The sequence below is a fragment of the Cheilinus undulatus genome, linkage group 5, assembly GCF_018320785.1.
Source record: "Cheilinus undulatus linkage group 5, ASM1832078v1, whole genome shotgun sequence".
NCBI lineage: Eukaryota > Metazoa > Chordata > Actinopteri > Labriformes > Labridae > Cheilinus > Cheilinus undulatus.
The window spans coordinates 1-16,146 of NC_054869.1; the positions used below are offsets into that span (position 1 = coordinate 1).

The 16,146-nt window shown below is 41.2% G+C and overlaps 1 protein-coding gene across 4 annotated transcripts in view; it reads left to right on the plus strand.

The window, feature by feature from the left end:
* The first annotated feature begins 6,291 nt into the window (after positions 1 to 6,291).
* Positions 6,292 to 16,146, plus strand: part of ydjc (YdjC chitooligosaccharide deacetylase homolog) — a 36,805-nt gene continuing 26,950 nt past the window's right edge. For 3 of the 4 annotated variants that reach the window (XR_005991882.1, XR_005991881.1, XR_005991883.1), the window contains exon 1: positions 6,391 to 6,686. The gene's annotated coding sequence lies outside the window, so the exon portion shown is untranslated. The other variant, XM_041786993.1, reaches the window with a different exon arrangement.

A 16,146-nucleotide genomic window follows, 5' to 3' on the forward strand; every position in this document is an offset into this window, starting at 1 on the left:
TAAACAGGAATGTTTACTAGAACTAATGGAATGTTTTATTTTAAAGCTGTAGGTTAAAGGAATAATGCCACTAAACAGGAATGTTTACTAGAACTAATGGAATGTTTTATTTTAAAGCTGTAGATTAAAGGAATAATGCCACTAAACAGGAATGTTTACTAGAACTAATGGAATGTTTTATTTTAAAGCTGTAGTTAAAGGAATAATGCCACTAAACAGGAATGTTTACTAGAACTAACAAAATGTTTTATTTTAAAGCTGTAGATTAAAGGAATAATGCCACTAAACAGGAATGTTTACTAGAACTAATAAAATGTTTTATTTTAAAGCTGTAGGTTAAAGGAATAATGCCACTAAACAGGAATGTTTACTAGAACTAATGGAATGTTTTATTTTAAAGCTGGAGATTAAAGGAATAATGCCACTAAACAGGAATGTTTACTAGAACTAATGGAATGTTTTATTTTAAAGCTGGAGATTAAAGGAATAATGCCACTAAACAGGAATGTTTACTAGAACTAATGGAATGTTTTATTTTAAAGCTGTAGGTTAAAGGAATAATGCCACTAAACAGGAATGTTTACTAGAACTAATGGAATGTTTTATTTTAAAGCTGTAGGTTAAAGGAATAATGCCACTAAACAGGAAAGTTTACTAGAACTAATGGAATGTTTTATTTTAAAGCTGGAGATTAAAGGAATAATGCCACTAAACAGGAATGTTTACTAGAACTAATGGAATGTTTTATTTTAAAGCTGGAGATTAAAGGAATAATGCCACTAAACAGGAATGTTTACTAGAACTAATGGAATGTTTTATTTTAAAGCTGGAGGTTAAAGGAATAATGCCACTAAACAGGAATGTTTACTAGAACTAATGGAATGTTTTATTTTAAAGCTGTAGTTAAAGGAATAATGCCACTAAACAGGAATGTTTACTAGAACTAATGGAATGTTTTATTTTAAAGCTGTAGATTAAAGGAATAATGCCACTAAACAGGAATGTTTACTAGAACTAATGGAATGTTTTATTTTAAAGCTGTAGATTAAAGGAATAATGCCACTAAACAGGAATGTTTACTAGAACTAATGGAATGTTTTATTTTAAAGCTGTAGATTAAAGGAATAATGCCACTAAACAGGAATGTTTACTAGAACTAATGGAATGTTTTATTTTAAAGCTGGAGGTTAAAGGAATAATGCCACTAAACAGGAATGTTTACTAGAACTAATGGAATGTTTTATTTTAAAGCTGTAGTTAAAGGAATAATGCCACTAAACAGGAATGTTTACTAGAACTAATGGAATGTTTTATTTTAAAGCTGTAGTTAAAGGAATAATGCCACTAAACAGGAATGTTTACTAGAACTAATGGAATGTTTTATTTTAAAGCTGTAGGTTAAAGGAATAATGCCACTAAACAGGAATGTTTACTAGAACTAATGGAATGTTTTATTTTAAAGCTGTAGGTTAAAGGAATAATGCCACTAAACAGGAATGTTTACTAGAACTAATGGAATGTTTTATTTTAAAGCTGTAGATTAAAGGAATAATGCCACTAAACAGGAATGTTTACTAGAACTAATGGAATGTTTTATTTTAAAGCTGTAGGTTAAAGGAATAATGCCACTAAACAGGAATGTTTACTAGAACTAATGGAATGTTTTATTTTAAAGCTGTAGGTTAAAGGAATAATGCCACTAAACAGGAATGTTTACTAGAACTAATGGAATGTTTTATTTTAAAGCTGTAGGTTAAAGGAATAATGCCACTAAACAGGAATGTTTACTAGAACTAATGGAATGTTTTATTTTAAAGCTGTAGGTTAAAGGAATAATGCCACTAAACAGGAATGTTTACTAGAACTAATGGAATGTTTTATTTTAAAGCTGTAGGTTAAAGGAATAATGCCACTAAACAGGAATGTTTACTAGAACTAATGGAATGTTTTATTTTAAAGCTGTAGATTAAAGGAATAATGCCACTAAACAGGAATGTTTACTAGAACTAATGGAATGTTTTATTTTAAAGCTGTAGGTTAAAGGAATAATGCCACTAAACAGGAATGTTTACTAGAACTAATGGAATGTTTTATTTTAAAGCTGTAGGTTAAAGGAATAATGCCACTAAACAGGAATGTTTACTAGAACTAATGGAATGTTTTATTTTAAAGCTGTAGGTTAAAGGAATAATGCCACTAAACAGGAATGTTTACTAGAACTAATGGAATGTTTTATTTTAAAGCTGTAGTTAAAGGAATAATGCCACTAAACAGGAATGTTTACTAGAACTAATGGAATGTTTTATTTTATAGCTGTAGATTAAAGGAATAATGCCACTAAACAGGAATGTTTACTAGAACTAATGGAATGTTTTATTTTAAAGCTGTAGGTTAAAGGAATAATGCCACTAAACAGGAATGTTTACTAGAACTAATGGAATGTTTTATTTTAAAGCTGTAGATTAAAGGAATAATGCCACTAAACAGGAATGTTTACTAGAACTAATGGAATGTTTTATTTAAAAGCTGTAGGTTAAAGGAATAATGCCACTAAACAGGAATGTTTACTAGAACTAATGGAATGTTTTATTTTAAAGCTGTAGGTTAAAGGAATAATGCCACTAAACAGGAATGTTTACTAGAACTAATGGAATGTTTTATTTTAAAGCTGTAGGTTAAAGGAATAATGCCACTAAACAGGAATGTTTACTAGAACTAATGGAATGTTTTATTTTAAAGCTGTAGGTTAAAGGAATAATGCCACTAAACAGGAATGTTTACTAGAACTAATGGAATGTTTTATTTTAAAGCTGTAGGTTAAAGGAATAATGCCACTAAACAGGAATGTTTACTAGAACTAATGGAATGTTTTATTTTAAAGCTGTAGGTTAAAGGAATAATGCCACTAAACAGGAATGTTTACTAGAACTAATGGAATGTTTTATTTTAAAGCTGTAGATTAAAGGAATAATGCCACTGAACAGGAATGTTTACTAGAACTAATGGAATGTTTTATTTTAAAGCTGTAGGTTAAAGGAATAATGCCACTAAACAGGAATGTTTACTAGAACTAATGGAATGTTTTATTTTAAAGCTGTAGGTTAAAGGAATAATGCCACTAAACAGGAATGTTTACTAGAACTAATGGAATGTTTTATTTTAAAGCTGTAGGTTAAAGGAATAATGCCACTAAACAGGAATGTTTACTAGAACTAATGGAATGTTTTATTTTAAAGCTGTAGGTTAAAGGAATAATGCCACTAAACAGGAATGTTTACTAGAACTAATGGAATGTTTTATTTTAAAGCTGTAGGTTAAAGGAATAATGCCACTAAACAGGAATGTTTACTAGAACTAATGGAATGTTTTATTTTAAAGCTGTAGGTTAAAGGAATAATGCCACTAAACAGGAATGTTTACTAGAACTAATGGAATGTTTTATTTTAAAGCTGTAGGTTAAAGGAATAATGCCACTAAACAGGAATGTTTACTAGAACTAATGGAATGTTTTATTTTAAAGCTGTAGGTTAAAGGAATAATGCCACTAAACAGGAATGTTTACTAGAACTAATGGAATGTTTTATTTTAAAGCTGTAGGTTAAAGGAATAATGCCACTAAACAGGAATGTTTACTAGAACTAATGGAATGTTTTATTTTAAAGCTGTAGGTTAAAGGAATAATGCCACTAAACAGGAATGTTTACTAGAACTAATGGAATGTTTTATTTTAAAGCTGTAGGTTAAAGGAATAATGCCACTAAACAGGAATGTTTACTAGAACTAATGGAATGTTTTATTTTAAAGCTGTAGGTTAAAGGAATAATGCCACTAAACAGGAATGTTTAAAAGTGAATCAAACCCATTTACCTTCATGACGGGGGGTGAGAACAGACACCTCTGTCAGTCTACTGCTGTTAAATCATATACATATTTCTAACATTGGTAGCCCAGCATTATCCACAGTGCTCTCTATCATCTGTCAGTCACATGCCATACATTGGTGGTGTGATATTACAGCCTGTTAATATTCCGACAGTGTAAAACATCACATCTATGAACAAACACCTATGGTAGACTAAAAAGTGATCTGGTCTAAATTCATCGTGGCTACAGCACTCTGTGGGACCATCACTGTTCTTTAACAGGACAGGGACCCAAACACACCTCTAAGCTGTGTACGGACTGTCTAGAGTGATGGGGGTCTACATCAGAGGACCTGGCCTCTGAAAGCACCGGACCTAAACCCAGCTGAGAGGGTCTGGGATCAGAGCAGACAACAAGAGCTCAGCACCTCTGGGAGCTCCTTCAAGACTGTGGGAAAACCATCCCAGGCTTTACCTCAGAAGGGTGTCATCAGGGCCAACGGTGGCTAGTCTGAAGAATCTTAAACACAGGTGTCAAACCCAAGGCCCGGGGGCCATATCTGGCCCGTGGGACGATTATATCCGGCCTGCAGATTCAGATCCTGTCTGTATTCTACCTGTCCCAGTCTGAGGTCTGCAGATTTACTCCAGTATAAAAATGATTATTTTAAATCTCCTTGTTAAGCCATAAAAATCTGGAAAAGTAAAGAGTAAGAAAAATGTCATAAAAAGTCAAAAATATGGGGAAAAATCATTTGTGTTTTATTTCATATTTTCAATTTTGCATCTCAAGGTTACGTCTCAAACTTATGATTTTGACTTTTGATATCATACTTTGACCTTTTACACTCCCAATATAAATCAAAGTCATATTGTTAACTTTTTCAGTCATTATTTTGAATTCTAGCTCATATTTTGACATTTTCAACTCCTAATTTTGTCCTTTTTTTATAGATTTGTTTTTGGGCCTTTATTGGATAGAGGAGGACGGTGGATGGACTTAGAAACAGGGATGAGAATGAGAGACTTGCAGTAAAGGGCCACAGGCCAATTCAAACCTGGGACACCCGCGTACATGGTGCCTCCTTAACCACTCGACCACGGGTGCACCCCTAATTTTGGCTTTTTAATCCCATATTTTGAACTATCAGACTCACAGTTTAAAATTTTAATTCATATTTTGACCTTTAAACTCGTGATTTCAACTTTCTCCTCATATATTTGTTCTTTAAAAACATTGTTTTCTATTTTGAATTTCATGTTCTGACCTTTGAACTAATGAGTTAGAATTTTATCTCAGATTTGAGCCTTTAAACTTATCGTTTTTACTTTTTAAATTTCCACGCGATTTATCATCAGTGCTGTTTTATTTCATATTTTATTCCTGGTGAAAATGAGGCTGACAGTTCTGGTTAAATGTGGACCCTGGTAGGCCTTCAGGTTAGACTTGAATCCAGAATCTGGCCCCTGTTGTGACTGGGTTTGACACCCCTGATCTAAAATATAAAAGATATTCTGGTTTTAGTTTACTCCATAATCACCACGTTAATGTCACCTTCATAGGACGTCCCGCAGCACAGAGGGAGGTTCTGGGGTCTACCAGAATCAGATCTGTGGGTCAGTCATCTAACCCTCATAATGGACCACCTGCTGAGAGGTTCTGGGGTCTACCAGAATCAGATCTGTGGGTCAGTCATCTAACCCTCATAATGGACCACCTGCTCAGAGGTTCTGGGGTCTACCAGAATCAGATCTGTGGGTCAGTCATCTAACCCTCATAATGGACCACCTGCTCAGAGGTTCTGGGGTCTTTGATTGTTTTTGTTCATTGGGGAAAATTCAGTTCTGACTGTGAAACCTCTTCCTGTATAAGTCAGAGTAAACTCTAAATATCTTTAACTGGAGTAGAACAGTCTGGAACTTTCCACCTCCTCTGTGCCTCCAGAGGCTCAGGGATTTCGGTCTGGTCTATAAAATAGTTTAAAACTAGAAAAGCACTCAGAGAGCGCAGACCTCCACCATTAGCCCTATCTCCCAATAGTGAAGAATCCTTTAAACAATTCCTGGATCCAGACAGTGATCCGGATCACTCCCAAAATCTAATCAGTTCTTCCTCATGCCATTTCTGACATTTCCTCAGAATTTCATCAAAATCTGTCCATAAGTTTTTGAGTTATGTTGCTAACAAACTAACAAACCCTGTCGATCAGCTCCTTGGTGGAGGAAATAACTCCATTCTAGAGAGGTGGTGTTCGTCCACTGGGGGCGCTGTAGAGTCCTAGTCAGTAGTATTAGTGTCAGACCACTAGGGGCGCTGTAGAGTCCTAGTCAGTAGTATTAGTGTCAGACCACTAGGGGCGCTGTAGAGTCCTAGTCAGTAGTATTAGTGTCAGACCACTAGGGGCGCTGTGTGACTCCATTGACGGTAGTAAACGGGTCTAAAGTCGGAAGTCGCGGTGTTGTCTCCGTGTCTGTGAGCCTGCGGACGTACATGGATAGACTGGAGTGATAAAATGGGTGAGATTAACAGGATGTTACATCAAATTATCGTGTTTGAGCACTTCTGGATCTGCCGGGCGGAGCCGAGAGAGTGACCGAGGATGAGAGGCTGTGACCGGCAGAGGAGAGGGTAGACCTCCCGGTGGTGAGACCGGAGCTCCGGAGGGTCAGAGACCCAGAGAGGAACTACTGGGAGAAGTTTAGTCATGGTTTTAATGGTTCTACTGGGGCTAGTTAAGAAGGATTTAATCCTCACATGAAGATTTCCTACCAGATTAAGACTCCGCTCTGAGACGGACCAGATCCACGTCGGACTAAAGACAGGTCTGTGTACTGGGATTTGGACTAAAGATGGGTCTGTGTACTGGGATTTGGACTAAAGATGGGTCTGTGTACTGGGATTTGGACTAAAGACGGGTCTGTGTACTGGGATTTGGACTAAAGACGGGTCTGTGTACTGGGATTTGGACTAAAGACGGGTCTGAGTACTGGGATTTGGACTAAAGATGGGTCTGTGTACTGGGATTTGGACTAAAGATGGGTCTGTGTACTGGGATTTGGACTAAAGACGGGTCTGAGTACTGGGATTTGGACTAAAGATGGGTCTGTGTACTGGGATTTGGACTAAAGATGGGTCTGTGTACTGGGATTTGGACTAAAGACGGGTCTGAGTACTGGGATTTGGACTAAAGATGGGTCTGTGTACTGGGATTTGGACTAAAGATGGGTCTGTGTACTGGGATTTGGACTAAAGACGGGTCTGTGTACTGGGATTTGGACTAAAGATGGGTCTGAGTACTGGGATTTGGACTAAAGACGGGTCTGTGTACTGGGATTTGGACTAAAGATGGGTCTGTGTACTGGGATTTGGACTAAAGATGGGTCTGTGTACTGGGATTTGGACTAAAGACGGGTCTGAGTACTGGGATTTGGACTAAAGACGGGTCTGTGTACTGGGATTTGGACTAAAGATGGGTCTGAGTACTGGGATTTGGACTAAAGACGGGTCTGAGTACTGGGATTTGGACTAAAGATGGGTCTAAGTACTGGGATTTGGACTAAAGATGGGTCTGTGTACTGGGATTTGGACTAAAGATGGGTCTGTGTACTGGGATTTGGACTAAAGACGGGTCTGTGTACTGGGATTTGGACTAAAGACGGGTCTGAGTACTGGGATTTGGACTAAAGACGGGTCTGTGTACTGGGATTTGGACTAAAGACGGGTCTGAGTACTGGGATTTGGACTAAAGATGGGTCTGTGTACTGGGATTTGGACTAAAGACGGGTCTGTGTACTGGGATTTGGACTAAAGACGGGTCTGTGTACTGGGATTTGGACTAAAGATGGGTCTGTGTACTGGGATTTGGACTAAAGATGGGTCTGTGTACTGGGATTTGGACTAAAGACGGGTCTGTGTACTGGGATTTGGACTAAAGACGGGTCTGAGTACTGGGATTTGGACTAAAGACGGGTCTGTGTACTGGGATTTGGACTAAAGATGGGTCTGTGTACTGGGATTTGGACTAAAGACGGGTCTGTGTACTGGGATTTGGACTAAAGACGGGTCTGTGTACTGGGATTTGGACTAAAGACGGGTCTGTGTACTGGGATTTGGACTAAAGACGGGTCTGTGTACTGGGATTTGGACTAAAGACGGGTCTGTGTACTGGGATTTGGACTAAAGACGGGTCTGTGTACTGGGATTTGGACTAAAGACGGGTCTGTGTACTGGGATTTGGACTAAAGACGGGTCTGTGTACTGGGATTTGGACTAAAGACGGGTCTGTGTACTGGGATTTGGACTAAAGACGGGTCTGTGTACTGGGATTTGGACTAAAGATGGGTCTGAGTACTGGGATTTGGACTAAAGATGCGTCTGTGTACTGGGATTTGGACTAAAGATGGGTCTGAGTACTGGGATTTGGACTAAAGATGGGTCTGTGTACTGGGATTTGGACTAAAGATGGGTCTGTGTACTGGGATTTGGACTAAAGACGGGTCTGAGTACTGGGATTTGGACTAAAGATGGGTCTGAGTACTGGGATTTGGACTAAAGATGGGTCTGTGTACTGGGATTTGGACTAAAGACGGGTCTGTGTACTGGGATTTGGACTAAAGACGGGTCTGTGTACTGGGATTTGGACTAAAGACGGGTCTGTGTACTGGGATTTGGACTAAAGACGGGTCTGTGTACTGGGATTTGGACTAAAGATGGGTCTGAGTACTGGGATTTGGACTAAAGACGGGTCTGAGTACTGGGATTTGGACTAAAGACGGGTCTGTGTACTGGGATTTGGACTAAAGATGGGTCTGTGTACTGGGATTTGGACTAAAGACGGGTCTGTGTACTGGGATTTGGACTAAAGACGGGTCTGAGTACTGGGATTTGGACTAAAGACGGGTCTGTGTACTGGGATTTGGACTAAAGACGGGTCTGAGTACTGGGATTTGGACTAAAGATGGGTCTGTGTACTGGGATTTGGACTAAAGACGGGTCTGAGTACTGGGATTTGGACTAAAGACGGGTCTGTGTACTGGGATTTGGACTAAAGACGGGTCTGAGTACTGGGATTTGGACTAAAGATGGGTCTAAGTACTGGGATTTGGACTAAAGATGGGTCTGTGTACTGGGATTTGGACTAAAGATGGGTCTGAGTACTGGGATTTGGACTAAAGACGGGTCTGAGTACTGGGATTTGGACTAAAGATGGGTCTAAGTACTGGGATTTGGACTAAAGATGGGTCTGTGTACTGGGATTTGGACTAAAGATGGGTCTGTGTACTGGGATTTGGACTAAAGATGGGTCTGTGTACTGGGATTTGGACTAAAGACGGGTCTGTGTACTGGGATTTGGACTAAAGACGGGTCTGAGTACTGGGATTTGGACTAAAGACGGGTCTAAGTACTGGGATTTGGACTAAAGATGGGTCTGAGTACTGGGATTTGGACTAAAGACGGGTCTGAGTACTGGGATTTGGACTAAAGATGGGTCTGTGTACTGGGATTTGGACTAAAGACGGGTCTGTGTACTGGGATTTGGACTAAAGACGGGTCTGTGTACTGGGATTTGGACTAAAGATGGGTCTGTGTACTGGGATTTGGACTAAAGATGGGTCTGTGTACTGGGATTTGGACTAAAGACGGGTCTGTGTACTGGGATTTGGACTAAAGACGGGTCTGAGTACTGGGATTTGGACTAAAGATGGGTCTGTGTACTGGGATTTGGACTAAAGATGGGTCTGTGTACTGGGATTTGGACTAAAGACGGGTCTGTGTACTGGGATTTGGACTAAAGACGGGTCTGTGTACTGGGATTTGGACTAAAGACGGGTCTGTGTACTGGGATTTGGACTAAAGACGGGTCTGTGTACTGGGATTTGGACTAAAGACGGGTCTGTGTACTGGGATTTGGACTAAAGACGGGTCTGTGTACTGGGATTTGGACTAAAGACGGGTCTGTGTACTGGGATTTGGACTAAAGACGGGTCTGTGTACTGGGATTTGGACTAAAGACGGGTCTGTGTACTGGGATTTGGACTAAAGATGGGTCTGAGTACTGGGATTTGGACTAAAGATGGGTCTGTGTACTGGGATTTGGACTAAAGACGGGTCTGTGTACTGGGATTTGGACTAAAGACGGGTCTGTGTACTGGGATTTGGACTAAAGACGGGTCTGTGTACTGGGATTTGGACTAAAGACGGGTCTGTGTACTGGGATTTGGACTAAAGACGGGTCTGTGTACTGGGATTTGGACTAAAGATGGGTCTGTGTACTGGGATTTGGACTAAAGATGGGTCTGTGTACTGGGATTTGGACTAAAGACGGGTCTGTGTACTGGGATTTGGACTAAAGACGGGTCTGTGTACTGGGATTTGGACTAAAGATGGGTCTGTGTACTGGGATTTGGACTAAAGACGGGTCTGTGTACTGGGATTTGGACTAAAGACGGGTCTGTGTACTGGGATTTGGACTAAAGACGGGTCTGTGTACTGGGATTTGGACTAAAGACGGGTCTGAGTACTGGGATTTGGACTAAAGATGGGTCTGTGTACTGGGATTTGGACTAAAGATGGGTCTGTGTACTGGGATTTGGACTAAAGACGGGTCTGTGTACTGGGATTTGGACTAAAGATGGGTCTGAGTACTGGGATTTGGACTAAAGATGGGTCTGTGTACTGGGATTTGGACTAAAGACGGGTCTGAGTACTGGGATTTGGACTAAAGATGGGTCTGTGTACTGGGATTTGGACTAAAGACGGGTCTGTGTACTGGGATTTGGACTAAAGACGGGTCTGAGTACTGGGATTTGGACTAAAGATGGGTCTGTGTACTGGGATTTGGACTAAAGACGGGTCTGTGTACTGGGATTTGGACTAAAGATGGGTCTGTGTACTGGGATTTGGACTAAAGACGGGTCTGTGTACTGGGATTTGGACTAAAGACGGGTCTGTGTACTGGGATTTGGACTAAAGACGGGTCTGTGTACTGGGATTTGGACTAAAGACGGGTCTGTGTACTGGGATTTGGACTAAAGATGGGTCTGTGTACTGGGATTTGGACTAAAGATGGGTCTGTGTACTGGGATTTGGACTAAAGACGGGTCTGAGTACTGGGATTTGGACTAAAGATGGGTCTGTGTACTGGGATTTGGACTAAAGACGGGTCTGTGTACTGGGATTTGGACTAAAGACGGGTCTGTGTACTGGGATTTGGACTAAAGACGGGTCTGTGTACTGGGATTTGGACTAAAGACGGGTCTGTGTACTGGGATTTGGACTAAAGACGGGTCTGTGTACTGGGATTTGGACTAAAGACGGGTCTGAGTACTGGGATTTGGACTAAAGACGGGTCTGTGTACTGGGATTTGGACTAAAGACGGGTCTGAGTACTGGGATTTGGACTAAAGACGGGTCTGTGTACTGGGATTTGGACTAAAGACGGGTCTGTGTACTGGGATTTGGACTAAAGATGGGTCTGTGTACTGGGATTTGGACTAAAGACGGGTCTGTGTACTGGGATTTGGACTAAAGACGGGTCTGTGTACTGGGATTTGGACTAAAGACGGGTCTGTGTACTGGGATTTGGACTAAAGACGGGTCTGTGTACTGGGATTTGGACTAAAGACGGGTCTGTGTACTGGGATTTGGACTAAAGACGGGTCTGTGTACTGGGATTTGGACTAAAGACGGGTCTGTGTACTGGGATTTGGACTAAAGATGGGTCTGTGTACTGGGATTTGGACTAAAGACGGGTCTGTGTACTGGGATTTGGACTAAAGATGGGTCTGTGTACTGGGATTTGGACTAAAGATGGGTCTGTGTACTGGGATTTGGACTAAAGACGGGTCTGAGTACTGGGATTTGGACTAAAGATGGGTCTGTGTACTGGGATTTGGACTAAAGACGGGTCTGAGTACTGGGATTTGGACTAAAGACGGGTCTGTGTACTGGGATTTGGACTAAAGACGGGTCTGTGTACTGGGATTTGGACTAAAGATGGGTCTGTGTACTGGGATTTGGACTAAAGATGGGTCTGTGTACTGGGATTTGGACTAAAGACGGGTCTGTGTACTGGGATTTGGACTAAAGACGGGTCTGTGTACTGGGATTTGGACTAAAGATGGGTCTGTGTACTGGGATTTGGACTAAAGACGGGTCTGTGTACTGGGATTTGGACTAAAGACGGGTCTGTGTACTGGGATTTGGACTAAAGACGGGTCTGTGTACTGGGATTTGGACTAAAGACGGGTCTGAGTACTGGGATTTGGACTAAAGATGGGTCTGTGTACTGGGATTTGGACTAAAGATGGGTCTGTGTACTGGGATTTGGACTAAAGACGGGTCTGAGTACTGGGATTTGGACTAAAGATGGGTCTGAGTACTGGGATTTGGACTAAAGATGGGTCTGTGTACTGGGATTTGGACTAAAGACGGGTCTGAGTACTGGGATTTGGACTAAAGATGGGTCTGTGTACTGGGATTTGGACTAAAGACGGGTCTGAGTACTGGGATTTGGACTAAAGACGGGTCTGTGTACTGGGATTTGGACTAAAGACGGGTCTGTGTACTGGGATTTGGACTAAAGACGGGTCTGTGTACTGGGATTTGGACTAAAGATGGGTCTGAGTACTGGGATTTGGACTAAAGACGGGTCTGTGTACTGGGATTTGGACTAAAGACGGGTCTGTGTACTGGGATTTGGACTAAAGATGGGTCTGTGTACTGGGATTTGGACTAAAGATGGGTCTGTGTACTGGGATTTGGACTAAAGACGGGTCTGTGTACTGGGATTTGGACTAAAGATGGGTCTGTGTACTGGGATTTGGACTAAAGACGGGTCTGTGTACTGGGATTTGGACTAAAGACGGGTCTGTGTACTGGGATTTGGACTAAAGACGGGTCTGTGTACTGGGATTTGGACTAAAGACGGGTCTGTGTACTGGGATTTGGACCAAAGACGGGTCTGTGTACTGGGATTTGGACTAAAGACGGGTCTGTGTACTGGGATTTGGACTAAAGACGGGTCTGTGTACTGGGATTTGGACTAAAGACGGGTCTGTGTACTGGGATTTGGACTAAAGACGGGTCTGTGTACTGGGATTTGGACTAAAGACGGGTCTGTGTACTGGGATTTGGACTAAAGACGGGTCTGTGTACTGGGATTTGGACTAAAGACGGGTCTGTGTACTGGGATTTGGACTAAAGACGGGTCTGTGTACTGGGATTTGGACTAAAGATGGGTCGGTGTACTGGGATTTGGACTAAAGACGGGTCTGTGTACTGGGATTTGAACTAAAGATGGGTCTGAGTACTTGGATTTGGACTAAAGACGGGTCTGTGTACTGGGATTTGGACTAAAGACGGGTCTGTGTACTGGGATTTGGACTAAAGACGGGTCTGAGTACTGGGATTTGGACTAAAGACGGGTCTGAGTACTGGGATTTGGACTAAAGACGGGTCTGTGTACTGGGATTTGGACTAAAGACGGGTCTGAGTACTGGGATTTGGACTAAAGACGGGTCTGAGTACTGGGATTTGGACTAAAGACGGGTCTGTGTACTGGGATTTGGACTAAAGACGGGTCTGTGTACTGGGATTTGGACTAAAGACGGGTCTGTGTACTGGGATTTGGACTAAAGACGGGTCTGTGTACTGGGATTTGGACTAAAGACGGGTCTGTGTACTGGGATTTGGACCAAAGACGGGTCTGTGTACTGGGATTTGGACCAAAGACGGGTCTGTGTACTGGGATTTGGACTAAAGACGGGTCTGTGTACTGGGATTTGGACTAAAGACGGGTCTGTGTACTGGGATTTAACTCTAACAGAGCTCTAAACTTCATAGGGAGACTGAACCCGGATTTCTGTTCTTGTTTCTGTCCTTTCTGCAGGGTTTTTACTCTATTAGTTTGATTTGTGCTCTTATTTTGAAAGGAACAGTTTTTTATTCGTGCTCTTATTTTGAAAGGAACAGTTGTTGATTTGTGCTCTTATTTTGAAAGGAACAGTTGTTGATTCGTGCTCTTATTTTGAAAGGAACAGTTTTAGGATTGACGTTACAGACTTCTCTCTACAATCCCGGACTTTTAAAGTTTCTATTTAAACATTAATAATAATTAAACAGTGTATTTAAACATTGATCCTTATGGATAAACATAGATATTAATGACTTAATTGTTACTGTGATATATTCTGAACTCTCCTCCTAAACTCCTGTCTGACATAAAAGTTATTTTTAGTTTCAGCTTTATTTATTTATTTATTTCAGTTAGAACTTAAACTTAGATTCAGATTTTTTTTTATTTCATATTTTGGCCAGTTAGCTCATGAATCTCATTTTTTTCCTCATATTTAGCCTTTAAAGTCATGATTTTAAAGTTTACCTCCCATTTTGACCTTTAAAAGTCCCAACCTTTTATTTTATCTTCTCATATTTCAGCTTTTAAATTCACAGCTGTGAATTTTGACTCATGTTTTGTTCTTTTAGATTCATGATTTTGATTTTCAGTCTCATATTTCTGCCTTATATTTTATTTTTTCTATCCTTTTTTCTTATAATTTTGTGTTTTGACCCTTTGATCTAATAAGTTTGCCTTTTTATTTCAGATTTTGAGCCTTTAATCATTTTGACTTTTTAAATCCAAAAATCCTTTATCATCAGAGCTAGGTTTTTTATTTCCCATAATTCATCACTGCTGAAAATGAGGTTGACAGGTTTTGGTTAAATGTTGATCCTGGTCAGCCCTCAGGTTAGACCCCAGTCCAGATCCTGGCCCCCACTGGGGCGATAAAATCTCCTCTCCTTTCATCTAGACTGCTGTGCTAACGGTGGTCTTATAGGTTGTTTCCACTGAGCGGTCTGGCTCAGTTCGGCGCGGTACGGCACACTTTTTTTGGCGTTTCCATAGAGAAAGGGGCCCAAAAAACCGACCCGTACCGTCCCACTTTTCAGCACCCTTCCGTAGGGGTGCCAATCTTACCTAACCGTACCAATAAGGTGGAGCTACACACAACAGCAGGGGCTGCACTGACGTCACGTCAGCGCGCGACTCAGCTGCTCGCCTCCGGGCTTCAAACACGGAAGTCTGCGCTGTGAGAAGTGGGCGACGACGGGAGAAAAACTGACCATTATCTGCCTAAATGGGAAATATTTGGACTGGACGGAGATCCAAACTGTTTCCTAGTCTGTGGATATTGCTTTCTGGCCACAAATCCAGTTTCCTGACGTTTATCTGGATGATTTTAAGAACACAAAGCAGAACCTGAAGGCTCACATCAGCCTGATCCATCCGCCATGGATGAGAAACTAAATTAATGCTGAAGTTTTGTACGAAGCCTTCGAACAGTTCATTCTCTGTAACTAGTTATTAATCTACGTCTTACGTTAGGTAACCTGTGAAAACATCGCTCTGTGGTTGTTGGACGGGCTCGTAAAACTTCAGGCTGCAGACTATTTTAAAACGAGATCAGCGCACCCCGGATTTCTGACTTAATCTAGCTTGATTTTAACACCAGCTGAACTTTAACTTTATTTTGAATGAGGTGAAGTCTCACAGTACAGCTCTGAACTTTCAGATTTAGTCATAAAAACTGTTCTAGACTAGATATATTCACATATTAACGTAGCGTTACGACTCAAACCGTCTCTGTACACGTATTCATCAGCTGAGGATCTGGACTGACAGCGGTTAACATCATTGAGATGTGGTTATTTTTTTAAAAAAGCACTTCCAGCTGAAATAAAGCTGTTTACTGCTTATTCCCGACTGATTTCTGTCACTCATCCTTTCTATAACTGCAGCAGGAACAGCTGACTCACGCCGTCTGTGACTTTACATGCATGCTTTTACAGCCCCGCCCACCCAAGTGAGAGCACGGGTGTCTGAGGAAACGCTAACTATTTTGGGGTTTAGCGTACCAAACCATACCAAACTCAACTAAATCAAACCGGACCCCCCTGATGGAAACACGGCTTTAGTTCTCCTGGGTTCAGGTCTTCGTAGTCTAATCTGGTCTGATGGAGTCATAGGGACCCGGTTCCCTAGTCTGGTCTCATCAGCTGATAAGGCGTTAGTGTCTGGTTTAGAGGTGTTTACTCTGTTTAACTGACTCAGTCACAAGTGTAGAACGTCCGGTTCTTTCAAAATGAAACACAATGCACGGACTCCTGATCATAAATCTTCACTATATCAACATTGCATCTCATCCTGCAGCGAGAGCAAAGGTCACCGAGAGGTCAGAGAGTCACAGCACTACGACGGCGCCATTGAAAAGGAAAAGTTAA